The sequence below is a fragment of the Felis catus genome, chromosome F1 (assembly GCF_018350175.1).
Source record: "Felis catus isolate Fca126 chromosome F1, F.catus_Fca126_mat1.0, whole genome shotgun sequence".
NCBI lineage: Eukaryota > Metazoa > Chordata > Mammalia > Carnivora > Felidae > Felis > Felis catus.
This window is the reverse complement of record NC_058384.1, coordinates 42,663,684-42,676,452: the sequence shown is the minus strand read 5'-3', so window position 1 is coordinate 42,676,452 and position 12,769 is coordinate 42,663,684. Positions and strand designations below refer to the sequence as shown.

Sequence of the window (12,769 nt, the reverse complement as noted above, 5' to 3'; positions counted from 1 at the left end):
CCATATTCACCAAGAAATTGAGTGAGTTTGCGTAGTCAGTGTTTTCTTCCCCGAGAACATATTTACCTCGCATATTCTGAAAGCAAGGGAAAAAAAAAACTCAATTTGAGGCAGAAGTTTGCTTCAATGCTGAGATTTTCATACGGTAATATTTGGTAATGTAAGGGGCAAAAGCCACAGACGCCCGAACAGGGACTTGAACCCTGGACCCTCAGATTAAAAGTCTGATGCTCTACCGACTGAGCTATCCGGGCGCTCTTGGGGAGCTCTGCTCTTCTGTTTACTTGATATAATTCTAATAAATTACTTCTCTGGTTGAACCATATTTAAAGTATCTTTTTTAGCAAGATTTAAAAAAAGCATTTATTTTTCTGTTTCTCCATTTCCTTAAGACGTGTTCTTGAAGTTCTTTCATATTTCATATTTGATCAATTGCCAGTATCTACTAAACTCTGAAACGAAATGGTAGCGACTTATGGGAAAGGGCAACCAACATTAAACTTTCAGACATAGAGCTGGGACCTCTTTTTGTTACAATTCTTGTGTCTTCCGTTTATCACTTCGCCAATAGGACCTCTTAATTTTAGTTACTCCACGGAACTAGATGACCGTATCTTTCTCTTTAATGAAAAATACATTTCCATTAACTAGATGATACAGCTGTTAGATGAGCATCCCTCAGCACAAAAGAAGGAAAGACGCATTTGATTCACGAATAGAGCAGCTAATATAGGAAAATAGAAGTGACAGTGGAAAGGTGGGTCCAAATTTAGACGAGAGAGAAGGAGCTTAGACTTTTAATTTAGGTTTTGACCGAATTTTTGCTTTTCCCTGCCTTCTACACACCTTGCAGTTTCCAGGTCAGATTCACAAAATGAGCCCTTGTAAAGCAGTGTCAGCGTGCACCAGTGGGAACAACGTGGAGTATTAGCAACATAAACCTCCAGATCAGCCTAGTTTTTCCCAAAATCAGTTTCAGCAGCCCTGACGCATGGGGTGGGGAAGGCAGGATTATGAAATTCCAAAGACTGATAAGGGAATTCATTTTTGTTTCTGGGAACTGGAGGCTTCTGAACACAATGAACAACAAAACCGCTCAGCCTTGGTTGGAGGAATTTCTTTCCCACAATTGTCCGATTCTTTTAGAACAAAGACCAACAAATTGTGTGATCCTGAGCAGTCCTGGGTTTCCACATCTGTAAAATGAGGGAAATTGATCAAATGACCTGTAAGATACCTTCTAAATCTGAAGTTTTACCACGCTCTTCCTTCTCCCACAGTGAATAAGATTAGAAGGAACAGACTCGAAATGCAACAGGAAGGAATGATTTAACTGCATATTTACTGATCATCTATTATGGCTTAGGTCCTGCACTAGCTCTGGAGTCAGAGATCTGTAGGACACGGATCCTGCTCACAGCCTGGGAAAGAAGGCAGACACGTAAACAAACCACTTTAGCAAAGTAATAAGTGTAGCAAGACGAATTCAAGTACAGAGTGGCATAAGCATGGGCAGCAAGGCCATGGTTACAAAACCAGGATAGGGGCCCTGGAGTTTTCAGCAAGGAAAACACATGGTCAGAGTTGAATTTCAACAAATAACTCTCAGAGGTGTGCAGAGTAGATTGTAATGAGCCAGCAGACGTTTGTCATTTATTCATTCAGGCATTTCTTGAGCATCCACTGTGTTAACTAAGGAAAACTCGCTCTGTTTTTATGAATGAGATGTGGACACGTGCGATACCTAAATTCGTTTAAGGAAGGCAAATGGTGTCTGTCTAGGCTCCCTAAAGGGGAGAGAATAGAGGAGCTTTGAAGGTTTTTTTTTTCCCCCTTGCCCAATGGCTTTGTTATGTGGTATTCCGTGGTAGCCCTGAGAGAACACAGCACAGATTTAATCACCCTCTCCTTTCCTTCTGTTTAAAGTTCAATAGACTGGATAGGATTGACCCATCAAGTGGCTTGGTGAATACCTACGATTTCCACAGCAGTAAACTAGACACCGTGGGAAGGAAAACACTGAACCTGGAAGGAGAGCGGGGAGTGTCAACGGGGGGGTGAAGAATGGTGAACAGGTTAGTGTGGCTGGAATGGAGGGAGGTAGAGACAGGAGGTGCCAGATTGGAGACAGCTGACCAGACTCATCCGGGGCCGGGGAGGAAAATTGTGTCGTACAGGCAATGGCAAAGTTTGAAAGTTGAATCAAAAGTCTGGCTTGTTCACACTGCAGTGTCACACCTGAGGTAGCGTGAACTGAACCCGCTTTTCCCCAAGTTGAATTACAAACAGGGGTGCCATCTGGTACCTTATCTACCACCATCCCTTCCGGGAGTGCCTCTTCATTTCTCACCTCGCCTAGACTGTCGAACTTAGTTCTCCCACTAGAGGGCAGTCGAATGTCACAGATTCCATATTGGGTCCCCCCCCCTCCCCTCCCCACATTTCTTAAACATAATTTCCGCCACTATTTTGTCTTTTTCTAATCAAATGTTTAACTTGGTATGCTTAACAGACTGTGTTACATTAGTTTCAGGTGTTCTCCCATTAATTTTTAAAGGGATGCTTTTTACCCCCCCCCACTCACCCTTTAACCCCCCCCCCCAACGCCACCCGCCATTCACCAGATTCACCTGTCTGAAAATCACCATCGGCTCTGTATCCGAACCGGGAAAAGTTGTGGAGCAAGAAAGGTCTCTGCAGTTCTCGCTCCTTCTTGCCCTCTCAGTGACACCGTCCGTTACCTGGACCCTGACACAGTCCTCTTCCTACAGCTGGCAAACGTTAGCTTATGTGGTTACACTTTGAAGAGGAAACTGTTTTCACAAGGCCTTAGGGGCACCTGCGTGCAAGGTGAGGTCTTGTCTTCCTCATCCTGAGACTCCCACAGTGGCGCATGACAGGGAAAGCATATGGATAGTTGGGAATTGAATACAATTGTATTGAAGAGCCAGAAAACATCTCTAATGTTGACTTTTTTTTTAATGTTTATACATTTATGGGGGGGGCAGAGAGAGAGAGGAAGAGAGAGAATCCCAAGCAGGCCCCATGCCGTCGTGTGATCACGACTGAGCTGAAATCAAGGGTCAGACGCTTAACCAACTGAGCCACGCGGGCACCCCTGTAACAGTGGAATTTTAGGCCAGCGGGAAAGGTTTAATTTTAAGAGGCTTTCCCAGGGCTTCCCAAACCAATGTAAGGTGTAGCTGCCTGTGCAAAGACCGTGTCTTCCATCATCACTGTGTAGAGTGTTTGGAGTTGAGACCATTACAAGGTACCAGGGAGATGCGTGGAACAGAGAAGTTGTTTGGAGAAGTCTCCTCTGGTGTTTGGCCCTAAAAACTCCAAACTGAGAGCATCCTGGGTTTCAGGTGAGCCCTCCTACTCTTCTCCTCTCTGAGAATACAGAGAGGTTGGCAGCCCAATAATCTTGGACAGCCTCAAGAACTCAGACACTAGGATTAATATCCTCCCTGAACAAGGCAGCCCCCAAATGTTCTGGGTCGTGGAAAAGGTGTAAGAGAGAAACAGGACTGATTTCGAGGCCAGTGGGACCCAAAGGGATTGAAGTCAGTCTGATCACCAAATATTTACAGAGTTTCTCTACCCCATCTCCAGTGTCCATTCGCCTTTGCAAAAATATTTGGATCTTTTAAAAGAAAGTCTACTGAAGGATTTTTAAATGAAAATGGTACAAACATTGCCCTTTGCAATTTTAGCTCAGACTTGTTTTATGGATAAGCCCGGGCCCAGAGCAAAGCCCTGAGAGAACACAGCACAGATTTAATCACCCTCTCCTCTCATTCCTTTCGACCACCTGCTCCCTAACTAGTAACCAGTTCTTCATTCACCCATTCATTCATCAAGTATATACTGAACAACAGCTTTGGATCAGGCAATGAAGTAGTCCTATAAATTCAAAGGTAAACCCAACAGAGATTGCCTTGTCCTTAAGAAGCTTACACTCTCATTACCCTCCTCATCTGTCCCCTCCCCAATTCAGAAAAAAAGCAAACAGGCAATTCTGACACTCGGTGATGAGTGTTACAATCCAGGCAGCTATCAGGTGTATCTAGACATTGTTAGGAAGCACTCTAGGGAAGCTTCCTGGAAAGCTAATTATAGGGTGTATTAGTTTGCTATTGCTACTATAACAAATTACCACAAATCTAGTGGATTAGAAGTTTATTATCTTAGGGGCGCCTGGGTGGCTCAGTTGCTGGAGCGTCTGACTCTTGATTTCAGCTGAGGTCACCATCTCATGGTTTGTGGGATGGAGCCCTACCTCGGGCTCTGCACTGACCACGCAGAGAAACTATTTATAAAAAGCTTATCATGTAGGTCAGAAGCCTAACACGGGGCCCACTGGGCTAAAATCAGTGTGTCAACAGGGCCATGTTCCTTTCTGAAGGCTGTTGGGGGGCATCTATTTCCTTACATTCTCCGGTTTCTAGAAGATGTTCACATTCCTTTGCTCAGAACCTCAATTCTCCAACTTAAAAGCCACCAACATCATATCCCTTTTGCTATTCTTCCATCATCACATCTCCCTCTGGCTTCAGCTGAGTAAAGTGTTCTGCTTTTAAGGACCAGTGTGATTAGATTGGGCTCACCTAGGTAATCCAGGCTAATCTCCCCATCTGGAGGTATTTAACTTAATCATATCTGCACAATCCTTTTGCCATGTAAGATAACATATTTATACGTCCCAGGGATTGGGAAGCAGACATTTCCTCCTCAAGGGGGCCATTACTCTGCCTACCATGTGGAAAGACAGCAACATAATGGGAAGGGAAGGGCAACAGAGGTGGGATTTTTGGCGGGTAGGAGGCCCTTTCCAGGCAGTGGGAAGAGCGTGTAGAAAGACCCCGAGTTGGGAATCACATGTATTCTAGAAGCAACATGGGATTTGCCTTGGAATGAGGGAGGGAGTGATTCACTCAAGCCCCATTTATTAAATGATGACATTATGGGCATTCTGAGGATACAAGATGAACAAGACAGTTTTTGTCCTCCGAGGCTAGAGTGAAAAGCAAGGGCCAGATTATGAGAGGCCTTGTTGACTTTCTTAAAAGTTTGAGCTTCATACAAGAGCTATACAGAGTCATTCATCCATTCGTTTGGCAAATTTTATTGAGCACATGCTACATACCAGGCACTGTTCCAGGCTCTGGGAAATACAGAAGTTTAAAAACTAAGGTAAAAAAAAAATAATAATAAAACAATAACAATAATAACAAAAATTAAAAACTAAGGTAAAGAATCCCTGCACTGGGGCCCCTGGGTGGCTCAGTCGAGCGATCAGCTCTTGATTTCAGCTTAGGTCATGATCTCATGGTTCCTGGGTTCAAGCCCTGAATCGGGCTCTCACTGACAGTTTGGAACCTTCTTGGAATTCTCCCCCCCCCCCTCTCTCTTTCTCACTCTCTCCCCTTCCCCCAAAATAAATAAACTTAAAAAAAAAAATCCCTGCCCTCATGGAGCTGACAGGCTAGTTGATGTTAAGGAAGGGAAGCAGATGCCTGCTTTAGAAAGATCATTCTGGCTAGAGTGTTGGAGAAGAGACAGGAGTGGAGCAAGACTAGAGGTAGCCCAGCCCCTTAACCCCCTTCCTCAAGATTCGTAGCCTTTCCCCACCTTCACATCCCTCCCTGGCCAGTTCCTGGTTTGTCAGGAACCTTCTTTCCCCTTTATCCTCCAAGGGTACCTATTCTGCACCACCACCGGGCTCCCCGCCCCCAGCCCTGATTGAACATTCTACACCTGGGCTTCCCAGTACTGCAGAAGAAAAGGATGAAAACGTTAATACCGTAGCCACTACATATCAGAATATCTGATTCCAGCCACATCCTCCACCCTGCTGACAATTCCATTCCCTCTCTAAGAAGTTACCATCCTCATTCCTTGCCTGAACCACTTTCCTGAACTCTCCTCAAGCCCAGCTTGACCCCCTTCTCTCTCAGGAGATTACCTACAGACCGTCAGGTAGCAGCCAGTTAGCGCCTAACCTCCAGGCTTACCGATCTACACAAACATCTGCGGGTGCACGCTTCCTCTTAGATATCCCAGACAACCTCCCCCCCGTGTGTCCGGATCCCATCTCCTCTGCGACATTTTTCATTAATCATCTCTCTATCTCCTTGGTCTCCCCCCTCAACATATGAGCATGTTTAAGCCTTCCCTTCTGAAAAAGGAAAGACATAACAAAAATCTTTCCCTTGATCCTGCAGCCCTCCCCCCACCCAATTGCCTTACATTTCTCCTTTCCTTTAACTGTCAACCTTCTAGAAAAAAATGCTCAATGCTATTTTCGGTCTCTTGTATTCCTTAACCCACTGGAGCCTGGTGTTACTCTGACTGTTCTCATAGCACGGGTCCTAGTGACTTTCCTGCCAATCCAACGGGCACTTTCTGGCCCTGCCTCCCCTGGATGTCCCCGCCACACTGGTGTTCCGGTCACTTTCCTGACACTTCCTCCCACCCTCCTTTCTGACACCCTATGGTCTCAGTTTTTTCCCCTATCGACGTGGTTGTTTCTTCTCCACTTCTTTTGCAGGGCTCTTGCTTCCTCTGTACGCCCATCTGGGTGATCTCACGCATGCCCACAGCTTCGCCGACCATCTATAATCTGAAGAGTCCAAAATTCCTGTCATCTGTCCGTGCCTCTGCTCTGACTTTAGCTTCAGAAATCCACTGTCTGTTAGACAGCCTCACCTAAACATTCCACAGGTTCCTCAAACCCAACATGTGCAAAATTAAACTCACGTTTGCTCCCCCAACACCTGGGCCCTGTCTTACGTAGTCCCCCACTTAGTGCTGGCACCACCTGCCACCAATTCCTATGGCATCAAGCGGAGAGGGATTCTAGATTCCTGCCCCCACTTCCTACATTCAATACATTATCAAATATTATTTTTTTAACATTTATTTTATTTTTGAGACAGAGAGAGACAGAGCATGAATGGGCGGGAGGGGCAGAGAGAGAGGGAGACACAGAATCGGAAGCAGGCTCCAGGCTCTGAGCCATCAGCCCAGAGCCTGACGCGGGGCTCGAACTCACGGACCGTGAGATCATGACCTGAGCTGAAGTCGGACGCTTAACCGACTGAGCTACCCAGGCGACCCTATTATCAAATATTATTGATGTGACTTCCTAACCATCTCTCGTACCTGTCCTTTCCTTTTTATCCTCATTGCCACAACCCTGGCACATCAGAGATTCTCTGATCTTGCACTCTGAACACAGCCATGGCCTCCTAAGCTCTCAGCCTGTTCTCCTAACCTGGCAGGGAGCAGATGGCACGCTCCAATCTGAAGAGACAACTTACAAAGAGTCAGCAGGGTGAAGGAAAGCCACAGGAATAGTGTGCAGTACTTTGGGGCCAGCAGGAAAGCAAGTTTCCACCCCCAGGCCTGCGAAGGCAAAGGAACTGAGAAAAGGGAAGGAAGAGAGGGAGAGGGAACCACCTAGGGGGAGCTGTGAACTTTGGTTGAGGGTGGCAGCCAGCCCACAGTGACTCCAAAGAGAAGGAAATCCTGAGAAACAAATAGCCAGACCTCTTTGACCTCCTTCCTTCCAATCTCCTGCCAGGGCTCCCCAGTGGCCACGCCCTACTAGGAAGCCAGAGGGTCAAGATTGCGTTTGCAGGAGCAAAGGGAGGACACACAGTGCATCTTCCAAATCCTTCCTCCCGTGTAACACGCCAGAAGGTTTTTCTGGTCAGATCGTTCCCAGCTCCACTTGTCTACCCCCTGGGTTCTCTGTCACCTGCAGGACAAAATCTAAACTTTTTGGCATGTCCTGATTTCTCTTATAAGGACATTTTTCTCCCCACCAAAGTGCGTTATAAAGCCTTTGATAAGACGTTCAACCCAGTGACCCAGGCCTCTTTCCTGTTAGCTCTCTATTTGGGACTTTTCACTCCAGCAACACAGATGCTGATGGCCCACAGGCTCCTCTGTTCTCAGGCCTCTGAGCTTAGCCCAATGACAGGCAAACAGTAAGCTGTCACAAGTATTTGCCTCGCCAACAAGTGGTGAATGGGGGAGTAAATAAACACATGTTTTTATCCCCCGTGGCTCTCGAGGATCGGGACTAGGATCATGTGTACATTATGATGTACGTGCCGCATTCTGTCTAGCATTAACAAGTTTCACTCACATTCTCTCATTCGAGCCGCATAACAGCCCGGAGTAGGAAGTGAAGCTGATATTACTGATGCTTAAGAGGGTGGAGGGGGCTACGCAAGGTCACCTGGCAGAGGGCCGAGAGAAATGCAAACTTCTCCTTCTCATTAGGGATCCTTTGCATTCACTCAGATTTCATCTTATATGAGAACAAAACAATATCCCAAGAAATCCTTGTGAACCACAAAGTCACTTTTCACATTGTTCCCCCCCGCCCCCCCCCCCCCTCCACGTAGGACATTCTCCGGTTATTCAAATTCCCTTCCTAATAAATAGCCTCTTACTGAGCTCTGGAGTCTCTTCCAATTCTACAACCATGAATCTAAGTATCATGTTGGCTTTGTTGCACAGTTTTGTACTAATGAGGAAAATTTAAAGGCCCTGTATCTTATTAAAAAGGCCCTTCTGACATTTTTTTTAAAAAGTAAAACTCTAGTAAACCCTAAACAGACTGAAATAGTAGCATTTCAATAAATATTTCCTTGAGACCAGGGAAGGGGTAGGTTGGCAGACGTTTCCATGGGATTCCCCTGACTGGGGAGGGCTAGGCTTCTGAGGGAGGCTGGGAGCCTTGAGACCCTGGACACCTGAAGGGGACTGCAGAGCGGGGGGCCTGGGAGTCGGGTGTTGATCCTCACAGACCCGCCAGAAAGGAAGGAGGGTCCTGGGGGAGAATGGGATACAAGTGTGAGGAAAATGTACTTTGAGATCAGGGATCATAGTTACTATGCCAAGCAAATGCAAGTGAGGAGCTGGCCAATTCTCGGTTTCTTTTGGGTGGAGTCTTTAGGAAAATTCTTCTAGAGACCACTGCTCAAAGAAAGGCGCTCGGAGTAAAAATGTTAAACATGACCTACTGAATTGCAAGAAGCGGGGTTTTTTCCCTACCATAGTTGGGGTGGAGGCCGCTCTACCTCCCCCACCCCTACTAAGGGTTGCTATTCTCTGGGGTTCAGGTGGGACGACCCACTTGGGCGAACAGAAAACCCAACGAGGCTGAGCGCACAGCGCGGTGACAGCTCCCCCTCCGCCGCCCTCAAGGTAGGGACTTTGGCGGGCGTCGCAATCCTGATAAAGATGGGGGCGGAGGGGGGATGTCTTCGAACCGCTAAGTGGTTCGTTTTCAGCCGAAGGACCTGGCGTGCATCCCACCCGGAGCAAAGGGGCCCCCGCAGGGAGAAGTAACGACCATCCGCAGAATCCTCCCCCGGGCGGGAAGCGGCGGCGCGGGCAGTCGGGTTCCCGAGCACAATCGGACGCCAGCGCGCAGCTCGCCCCCGCGCCCCCGCCGGGAGGGAAGGAGGGAGGGAGGCGGGAGGCGGGAGCGAGAGGTGGAGGGCGGTCAGGGTTCCGGGGCCCGCCCCGCCCTCGCGCTCGCCGCCGACTCGGCGCTGCGGGCTGGAGCGGGCGGCCGGGCGGCTGCCTGTCCAGGCCGGGGCTGGCCGCGCCTCGCGTCGCCGTGCAGTGCGCCGGGTCTCCGGGAGATGGCTTCTCCGCTCCCGCCCGCTGCTCCCGCTATTGTCTCGCCCGGGGTGGCCTGACTCTGCGGGCTCGCGCACGCTCGTGGTCCGGAGGGCTTCCCCCGCGCCCCCCGGAGCCGGTCCCGCGTCCTCCGCTGCCTCCCCGCCAGCCTCCGGCTCCCTCCTCCCCCCTCCCCCCCCCCCCCCACCCGGGCCGGCGCTCGTGGCTCGCGGAGAGGGGAGCGGCGCGCGCGGGCGCGGGGACGCCTGGAGCTGCGGGGCCGGCAGCCCACGTCGCCGAGCACGCGACACGTCGGGTCTCGCAGGGAAGCCCGCAGCGAGCACAGGTAGGACGCGCATCCGGCCGGGAGCCGCCGCCCGGGGTCTGCAGATTGCCCGCCGAGCGGAGGGAGCGGAGGTCAAGGGGCTCTCCCTCCAACATGGCAACAGCCGAGGTGCAACAATGGAAGGAGCCGCGGGTTCCCGGCGGCCGGCAGAGCTGCGGACGCGGTGGCAGCGAGAGCTCCGGTCCGCGGCACCCTGCAGGTTGCCGGCTCCCTCCGCCACCCCGCCCCAGCAGTTTCGGGGTGTCTCGGGTCCCCGCTTCTCACCCCTTTCCCACCCCTTTCCTCTAAACACACTTCCTGCCCTCCAGCTGCACGGCGATCTGAACCAACCAATGGTTTGGGGGTTGAAGATGAGAAATAAAAAGCAAAACCTGCCCCGGAGTGGGGGTGGTGGGGATGGTGCTTTCTGTTGCGGTGGGTGAAAAGTCAGCATGTAGCCGGGGGAATGTATACATTTTCTGGCCAGACGGATGGCCGACTTGGCTGCTCCCTTATAAGGGTACTGCAGCACCAGGAGAAGCTTGGGGGAGAGAGAGGGACCCTCAGGCCTGACTTTCCGGGCCCTCCGCGGAGGCGCTGCTCTCCTGGCTGGTACTTGTCTCTCATTTTCAGCTCCCGACAGCGGCGACTTTGATGTTGGGGAGTTATGGCAGCTGCAGGAAGCCCTGGGGACGCTGCCAAGCAGGGGTGGGGTAGGGTGGGGAGCCAAGGGGCTTGGCCAGCTCCTAGGTTGTGAGAAGAGGTTACCGAATGTATGAGGTTAGTGCACACACCCTAATTGGCTGAGGGTGTGTGTGTGTGTGTGTGTGTGAAGAATCTGCCTTTGCTCTTATTCCTCGGGCCAACCTTCTCTCCCTCTGTCCCCACCCCCTTTTGGGGTCTTTGTGGCTTCCCTGTCCCAGTCCCACCAGCCACGCCTGGAATGGAATCTCTATTGTCTCCTGCTGCCCTGATGTGTTTTTTTTGTTTTTTTTTTCCTTCTTCTCAATTCCGCTGGTGAATTTTGTACCCTGTGCTGGCTGGTCCCAGCATGGCACCAGATTCCTTAGCACACAGCTACCCCGGCTTCCAGAAGTGGGCCAACGCTGCCCCTCCTTCTTTCTCTAAACTACCTGACTGTCTGGGATGGGGCCAAGCAGATGTAAGCAATTTGCGCCGAATTCCAAGCCTGTATCAGTTGCTGAATGAAAACTTACTCCACTGCCGCACCAGGCCTTGGAAAGATATCGGAAGAGCCAGTGTTCCAGAGGGTGGCAAACCTGATCCCAGGTTACTCCTCCTTCTCCAGTTCCAGCTGTGCATCCTACAGCAGAGAGGTTAGGAGGCTACACAGTTACATGTCCTCCAGAGCCTGGCAGTCGCATCTGGGGTTGTGTCCATGGAAAAATTAAGTAGAGGCGTATTTTATAGCTCTGCCTGGCAGCCAGCGTCCGAGGCAATGGTGGCTCTGAGCCGGAGCCCTGGACTGAGGCTGTGGCTGCTTCTCCTTTGGCCTTTGGGTGAGCTCAAGGTTTGATTTCCATGGCTCTGAGTTTACTGCTGAGTGTGCATGGGTGTGTGTGTCTGAATTTGATCAAGCTCTCAGCCCTGGCCAGAAGGGAGCTTGTGCGTTTCCCTCTCCCTGGAAGCGTCAGTGAGGGAGGCCCATGGGTGTGCTGGATTTTCCCTGGGGTGCTCCCTCGGGATTGCCCAATGACCTGGAATTCTTCTGGTCTTTGCCATGACATAGTGGCCCTCTAGCAGGCACCCCACAGCCTTGTGGGCCTTTGAACCCCTCTCATTGGTTTCCTCACCCCACCTGGGCCTGGCACTTTGCAGGTACCTCATATGGATGGGCCTTCAGCCTGGACAGCCCTGCCGCAGCCAGCAGGGAGAAAAATGAGAGAACTCTGTTGCCTTTAGGGGGTTCGTGACCGGCCATAAACTTCAGGCTCCTCACGATGCCAGGATGTGAACTTGGACGTGACAGTGCGGAGTGGTAGAGAAAAGGGTGGGTGGCTTGGGGGTCAGGAGGCTTTCAGTCCTTGTATGACTGACTTCCTAGCGCTGTGAGCATGGACAGCTTGTGAACCTAAGACTTAGTTTGCTTATCTGTAAAATGGGGAAAAAATAATACCCTGGGCTCACAAGGTTGTTTTAAGGGTGAAATACATTGCTTCCCGTGAACTGAATAAAATCATGTGTGCAGAAGCACTCTGAAAGCTGCAGAGTACTATAGCAATGTGCATTATTCACTCTTGAGTTTAGCCTTGGTAACAACAAAGGAGGGAGAGCTGGTGGGGGTTGGGGAAGGAGTGGGAGAAAGGGATGGAATAGAGAATGTTCTAGGACATGGGAAGAGTGATCTGATGATACCAAGATAGCTATGTTTTGGGTTACTTCTCTTTTTTTGGAGGGGGGGTTACTTTAAAAAGGGCAGGATGGGAGCTAGGAGAGAAGAAAAGGCTGCTTAATAATATTTGTAGGCAAGTGGGGAGACATATACCACCCCCCACCCCAAAGGCTGGCTACTGTCCATAGAGGAGTGCTGAGCTGGCAAATAATATAATAGCTAACGTTTACTGATGTCAGTCAGCTAGTTAATGACAGAGGAGGGATTTCAAGCAGGCTGTTTCACTCCAGACCCTGTGCTCATAACCTTGATGCCACTATCAGGGAGATGTTGGGTCTTGGGAGAATGGAAAGGGATTAGCAGAGTCACGGAATTCATTCACACTGGCTTCCCTTGGATTCGAATGCCCCTGACATGTCACCAGACTGGGACATACCTTAGACAAT

The 12,769-nt window shown here is 50.0% G+C and overlaps 1 protein-coding gene, 1 long non-coding RNA gene and 1 other non-coding gene across 6 annotated transcripts in view; 2 read left to right on the top strand and 1 right to left on the bottom strand.

Moving 5' to 3' along the window:
- Positions 1-181: 181 nt before the first annotated feature.
- On the bottom strand, positions 182-254 carry TRNAK-UUU. The gene has a single exon. It is a non-coding gene; the product is annotated as a tRNA-Lys (tRNA).
- On the top strand, positions 236-6,873 carry LOC123382895. Its single transcript, XR_006592030.1, has 3 exons — positions 236-1,441; positions 1,927-2,075; positions 6,554-6,873. It is a non-coding gene; the product is annotated as an uncharacterized LOC123382895 (long non-coding RNA).
- A 2,225-nt stretch (positions 6,874-9,098) lies between these two features.
- The window catches only part of PIK3C2B (phosphatidylinositol-4-phosphate 3-kinase catalytic subunit type 2 beta), a 66,151-nt gene continuing 62,480 nt past the window's right edge, over positions 9,099-12,769 (top strand). For 3 of the 4 annotated variants that reach the window (XM_045048460.1, XM_045048461.1, XM_045048463.1), the window contains exon 1: positions 9,826-9,991. The gene's annotated coding sequence lies outside the window, so the exon portion shown is untranslated. Of the gene's footprint in view, positions 9,226-9,825; positions 9,992-12,769 lie in introns of those variants that run through there. The other variant, XM_045048462.1, reaches the window with a different exon arrangement.